General features: G+C 51.3%; 1 long non-coding RNA gene across 1 annotated transcript; it reads right to left on the reverse strand.

Moving 5' to 3' along the window:
• Positions 1-10: 10 nt before the first annotated feature.
• On the reverse strand, positions 11-5,275 carry LOC125488047. The gene is made up of 3 exons (XR_007266199.1): positions 5,223-5,275; positions 4,533-4,722; positions 11-141 (listed from the first exon to the last, which is right to left on the reverse strand). It is a non-coding gene; the product is annotated as an uncharacterized LOC125488047 (long non-coding RNA).
• Positions 5,276-6,081: the final 806 nt, after the last annotated feature.

The following is a 6,081-nucleotide window of genomic DNA, read 5'->3' on the forward strand; positions in this document are numbered from 1 at the left end:
AATCCTCCTGTAGGAATCTGGGTGGGATGTTCCGTAGCTTCTCCAGTGTTTCCACCAACCCCTGACAGTCCTTCAGCTTGTCTGAGGATCCCAAGCTGACTTTGAGGAGGACTAGAGCTACTCGGAATATGACCTTCACTCCTGGGAAGCAGTAGGAAGTTAGAGTTAACCCTCGCAGAAGAGGTAACATAAGTTTGGTTCCATGTAGGTGTCACTCAGCCTGCTCACTCACCATTTCTCTCTGTGTCTCTATCTCTCTCTTCAGCTGTCTGTCTTTCTTGTCTGTATCCTTGTTTCCATCTCTCTCTCTTTCTCCCTCTCTGTGTCGCTCACACTCTCTCTCTCTCTGTGTCGCTCAGTCTCTCACACTCTTCCTCTCTCTCTCTGTCTCTCTCTCGCTCTCTCTCTCTCACTCCCTCTCTGTCTCTCTCACCATTTCACTTTCTCTCTTTATATCTGTTCTTCTGACTATGCATCAGTAGGTCTTTTAAACTAATTTGTGTCCGTGTGGGGGGTTTCAGTTGAAGTTAAGTTTGTCAAAAATCAAAAGGGATTGTGCCAGCAGGGGTACTCAGCGATATTGAGAGGTTGGAAGGTGCAGGAAATATATGTGGAAGCGTGTGGCAGGAATTAGAACCAGAGCGAAATGATAATGTCAATCAATCCGAGCTTAAGGCTCTGTGTCCGAATGCACACAGAATTTGTGACCATGTACAGGAAGTGATAGCGCAAGTGGAAATAAAAGGCCATCAGACATAGATGTAGAATTAGGCCATTCAGCCCAGCGAGCCTGCAAGGCCATTTGCTGATATGTTTCCCAAACCCATTCTCCTGTAACCCTGAGCCAGCATGCTAACCCCGAGGGAATCCTGAACTAGGACTCTATGGTCCCCTTGTGTTTCAGGTTTAAGGAGCCTTTCCCCATTTGGAAAACAGTCTGCCCCTCTATTCTTCCGAACAAAGTGCTGCCATCCCGCATTGTATTCCATCTGCCCCTTCTTTGCCTGCTCTCTCAGCCCCCTCAACACTACCTCTCCCTCCACCTCCCACCTGCAGACTTAGCTATAACACCCTCAGTGCACATGGTTAACGTTTAACAGGAATAGTGGTGCCAACACTGACCCCCTGCAGGACTGCGCCAGTCGTCTCCTGCCATCCTGATGAAGACCCCTTTGCCCCCACCACACCCCGCCCCACCCTCTGCCTCCTGCCTGTCAGCCAATCCTCTATCCATGTCCTTACACCCAACACTGTGGGTTCTTGTCTCATTATAATGGCGTCCCATACAGTCCCTTGATAAAGACCTTCTGTAAACCCAAATAGATCACATCCACTGGCTCTCCTTTGCCTAACCTGCTCTTTACCTGCTCAAAGAATTGGAACAGATTCGTCAGGTATGACCTCCCCTTGATGAAGCCGAGCTGACTGAGCTCTTATTTAACCCTGCACTTCCAAATATTCCGCAATTTCACCCTTAATAACAGACTCTAAAATCTTACCAACGACCGATCAGCCGACGCTTCCTGCCTTCTGCCTCCCTCCCTCCTTAAATGGGGGGTAGGGGGAGCGAGGGAGGTTACATTAGCCAGAGACAAATAAAAAAACCTGCGGATGCAGGAACCCAAGGTAGACAGACAGGAGGCTGGAAGAACACAGCAGGCCAGGCAGCGTCTGGAGGAAAGGAGCAGGTCAACGTTTTGGGTGTTCTTCAGGAGCATGGAGGGTAACGCCCAAAACGTTGACAGCTCCATCCCTCCAGGTGCTGCCTGGCCTGCTGTGTAATGTTAGCCATTTCCCAGTCCTCTGGGACCCTGCCTCACTCCAGCGATTCCTGAAAGACCGTCACCAGCGCCTCCACAATCCCTCAGAACTCTGGGGTGCAGTCTGCACGGTGATTTATTCACTTTCAGGCCTTTCAACTTCCCCAGCGCCATCTCCTCAGAGACGGCCATTACCCTCACCTCTGGCCCCCTCACTCTCCTGACGTTCTGCTCTGCCTCTGGTGCCTTCCACAGCGAAGAATGACCCTTCAGTTCCTCCGCCATTTCCAGATCGCTGCGACAGAGACGTGGCTACAAGGTGACCAAGGCTGGGAATCTCAGTGTTCAAGATTCGAGACCGAAAAGCAATAAGGAGGTGAGGTAGCTTTGCGAATCAAGGACGATATCAGTGAGGTTGGGGGGGGGGGGGGGGGGAGTGCGTAACATTGGTGAGATAGATCAGGGTGTGTTGAATTAAGCCTCTATTGTCAGTGTGTACAGCAAAAAGTTTGTAATGTTGCTGCAGGACACCTATAGGGTGCAGATCCTTAAGCATGGGCTACAATCTTGAAAGAATTGGAACTAAAAGTTTGGCATTAAAAACAAAGTTATTTTTGAAAAAATCACCCTGTCTTTCCACCAAGTCCATGACGCACAGAGCTCCCCCCCCACCCCAGGCCAGACAGCCTAGACCACGCCAGGCTTCAAACCTCGAGGCCTTGTTTCCTGCCCCCGAGGGCCTGGCCTCTGTCCTGGGCTTGCGTCCCCTCTGCTCCGGCCTCTGCTCTCAGAGCCCCCCCAACAGGCCTGGCCTGGGTGTCCCCTCCCAGACCCATCAGCGACGGCCTTTAGTCTCCTCCATTCCCTCCGGGTAAGTTTCAGTTAAAAGTTTGGGGAGAAAAGAGAGAGTGGGTGGGGGGAAGAAAAGGAACTCCAGCTGAAGAGCCTTACTCCCAGTTTGTGGTAGTTCAGAGTCAACCACATTGCTGTGGGTCTGGAGTCACATGTAGGCCCAGACCAGGTAAGGGACATTAGTGAACCAGATGGGTTTTTCCCAACAATCAACAATGGATTCATGGCCATCATTAGACTCTTAATTCCAGATATTTTATTGGATTCAAGTTCCACCATCTGCCATGGAGGGATTCGAACCTGGGTCCCTGGAGTACTGTCTGGGTCTCTGGATTCATAGTCCAGCGATAATACCACTAGGCCATTCCCTCCCTGCACTGCTGGGGGTGGCATGGAGGCAGATACGATAGGGGCATTTAAAGGACTTTTAGATAAACACATGGATATGTGGAGGGATATGGACCGAGGGCAGGCTGAAAGGATTAGTTTATATTGGCATCATGTCAGGCACAACATTGTGGGCCGAAGGGCCTGTTCCTGTGCTGTACTGTTCCATGTTCTATGATGTACGGCCTTTGGAAACAGTTCAGAAGGGGGTTCCCTCGGGATGGGTTACTGGGATGAAGGGTGGTCACTGATGGAGAAAGGGTCGATGGACACGGCCTGGGTTCGTTGGAGCGTCGGAAGATCCAGGGGGCGATCTTATTGAAACAGACAGGATTGTGAGGGGGAGGGGAGCGATGGAGGGGGGAGAGATGTTGGGAAGATATTCCCATTGGGTCCAGGAATCTCAATCATCGTAACAGAATAAGGGCACACAGCTCAAACCAAGACGGGAATGGCGTGTCTTTTACCCAGAGGGCCGTGTTTGTCTGGGATTCTGCAACCCCCCCCAAAGAGTTCTGGAAGCTCGATCAATGAAAGTGTTTGAAGAGGAAGTGGATAGATTGCTGAAATACTGAGGAGGGGGAGGGAGAGTACAGGCGGTGTGTTGAGGCCTGGGTTGGGTCAGCATGTTCTTGTAGAGTAACAGGGCAGCCTTTAGGGGCCGAATGGACTACCCCTGCTCCAACTTTATGTCCTTCTGTCTGTCCCTCTCCATCTTCCCGACCCCAGCGCTGTGCTCTCCCTTTCTCTCTTTATTCAGTTTTTCACATTCTCTGCCCCTCTCTCAGCTCTCACTCTTATCCACCTGCTCCTCCATCCGTCTCTTTCTCCTTCCCTCTCTATTCCTCCCTCCCTGTATTCCTCTGCTCCCGCCCTCTTCCCTCTATTCAGCTGCTTCCCATTCTTACCATTTCTCTTCCTCTGCCAAATCCATCTGTTTTTCTCTCTCCCCACATACTATCACTTCTTTTCCAATGCTGCCCCCACCTCTCTATGTCTCTGTCTCATCCTCTCTCTGTCTCTATGTCTCTGTCTCATCCTCCCTTTGTCTCTCTCTCTGTATAACTCCCTGACTCACTCACTCTCTCTGTGTCTTTCTCTCTGTCTGTTTCTCTCTCCATCTGTCTCTGTATCTCTGTCTCTAACTCTCTCACACTTGCTGTCACACCCACATACTAACAGACGCACACACACACACAGACACATGTAGTGACACACACAGACACATGTAGTGACACACACAGACACACACACACAGTGACACAGACACACACACACATGCAGACACACACAGTCACACATGCGCACATGCACACAGACACACACACATGTGCGCGCGCGCGCACACACACTCTCTCACACACTCTCACACACACACACACACAGACACACACACATGTGCGCGCGCGCGCGCACACACACACTCTCTCACACACTCTCTCACACACACACACACTCTCACACATTCTCACACACAGACAGACAGACAGACACACACACACACAGACAGACACACACACAGGGCTGCCTCACCTTCACAGAAGAACATATCCCACACTCGCAGCACTGTGGCCCAGGGCAGGGTACGAGAGAACAGACACATGAACCATTCTGTCATGTAAATGAGGGGGTCAACCTGGTGTTTCTTCAGGTGTCTGTATGCCACAGAACTGACCTTCCTCAGCAAGCTGAACAGGACCTGCCCATCGAGCTGCACTGCCTCCTGTTGGGGGCCCAAACATACTGCGATCAGTGGCAGAAGGTGCAGGAGAGCGGAAATAGTGATCATAACGTAGGACACAGCGTGAAAGAGGGGGGAATAGTGATCATAACCCTTGTGAAGGAGCACAAGCACGTGGGAGAGGGGAGTAGTGATCATAGCACAGGGCAGGCAAAGAATGAGAGTGGGTCACAGCACAGTGAAGCAGCAGGATAAAAGGGAATAGCGATCACCGCGCACAGGGGAAGAAGAAAGAGGAATCTCAGTGCAGGTGAGGAGCGTGAGAAAGAGGGAACAATGATCACAACAAAAGGTAGAGATCATAGTGAGCAGAATGAGATAGAGGGGAGAGGGATCACTGCAGAGGTAACATATTGAGTGAGAGAGGCATAACAATCATTGTAATGTAGGGGGTGGACAGAGTAAGGGAACAGCGATAGTTGGACAGGGAACGGAGCCTGGCACAGGAGAGAGGGAACAGCGATCACAACAATAATACTCACCAGGCCTTGACTGTAATATCCTGGGACATACAGTTCACAGATTTGAACCAGACACCAGAAAGCATCCTGTGAGAGACAGGCAGAAGCAGTAATGCGTTAAATTACATGCCTCCTATCACTCCCATCTCCACCTCCCCCCATATCCATCAGGTGCCATCTTCCCAATTTCTCTCCATTATCCCTCAATCCCCATTCCCCATTTTCCGTCTCTCCCATCCCTCAATCTCCACTGACCCACCTTCACTCGATGTTCCTCAGTCTCCACCTTCCCATATCTTTCATTCCCATTACACAAACCATTCTTTTATTCACACATGGGACATGGCCTCACTATCTGGGCCCAACATTTATTGCCCTGTCCCTAGTTGCCCCCCTTGAGAAGGTGGGGGTGAGCTGCCTTCTTGAACCGCTGCAGTCCATGTGCTGTGGGGTGACCCACAATGTCCCTTAGGGAGGGAATTCCAGGGATTCTGACCCAGCGACACTGAAGGAAAAGGGATATATTTCCCAAGTCAGGATGGGGAGTGGCTCGGAGGGGAACTTGCAGGGGGTGGTGTTCCCATGTATCTGCTGCCCCTTGTCCTTCTGGATGGAAGTGGGTCGTGGGTTTGGAAGGTGCTGCCTGAGGATCTTTGGTGAATTTCTGCAGAGCATCTTGTAGATGGTACACACTGCTGTGACTGAGCGTCGGTGGGGGAGGGAGTGGGATGTTTGTGGATGTGGTTCCAATCGAGCGGGGGCTGCTTTGTCCTGGATGGTGTCGAGCTTCTTGAGTGATGTTGGAGCTGCCCCCATCCAGGGGCAAGTGGGGAGTATTCCATCACCCTCCTGCCTTGTGCCTTGTAGATGGTGGGACAGG

Source organism: Rhincodon typus, chromosome 48, assembly GCF_021869965.1.
Source record: "Rhincodon typus isolate 14 chromosome 48, sRhiTyp1.1, whole genome shotgun sequence".
NCBI classification, from domain to species: Eukaryota; Metazoa; Chordata; class Chondrichthyes; order Orectolobiformes; family Rhincodontidae; genus Rhincodon; species Rhincodon typus.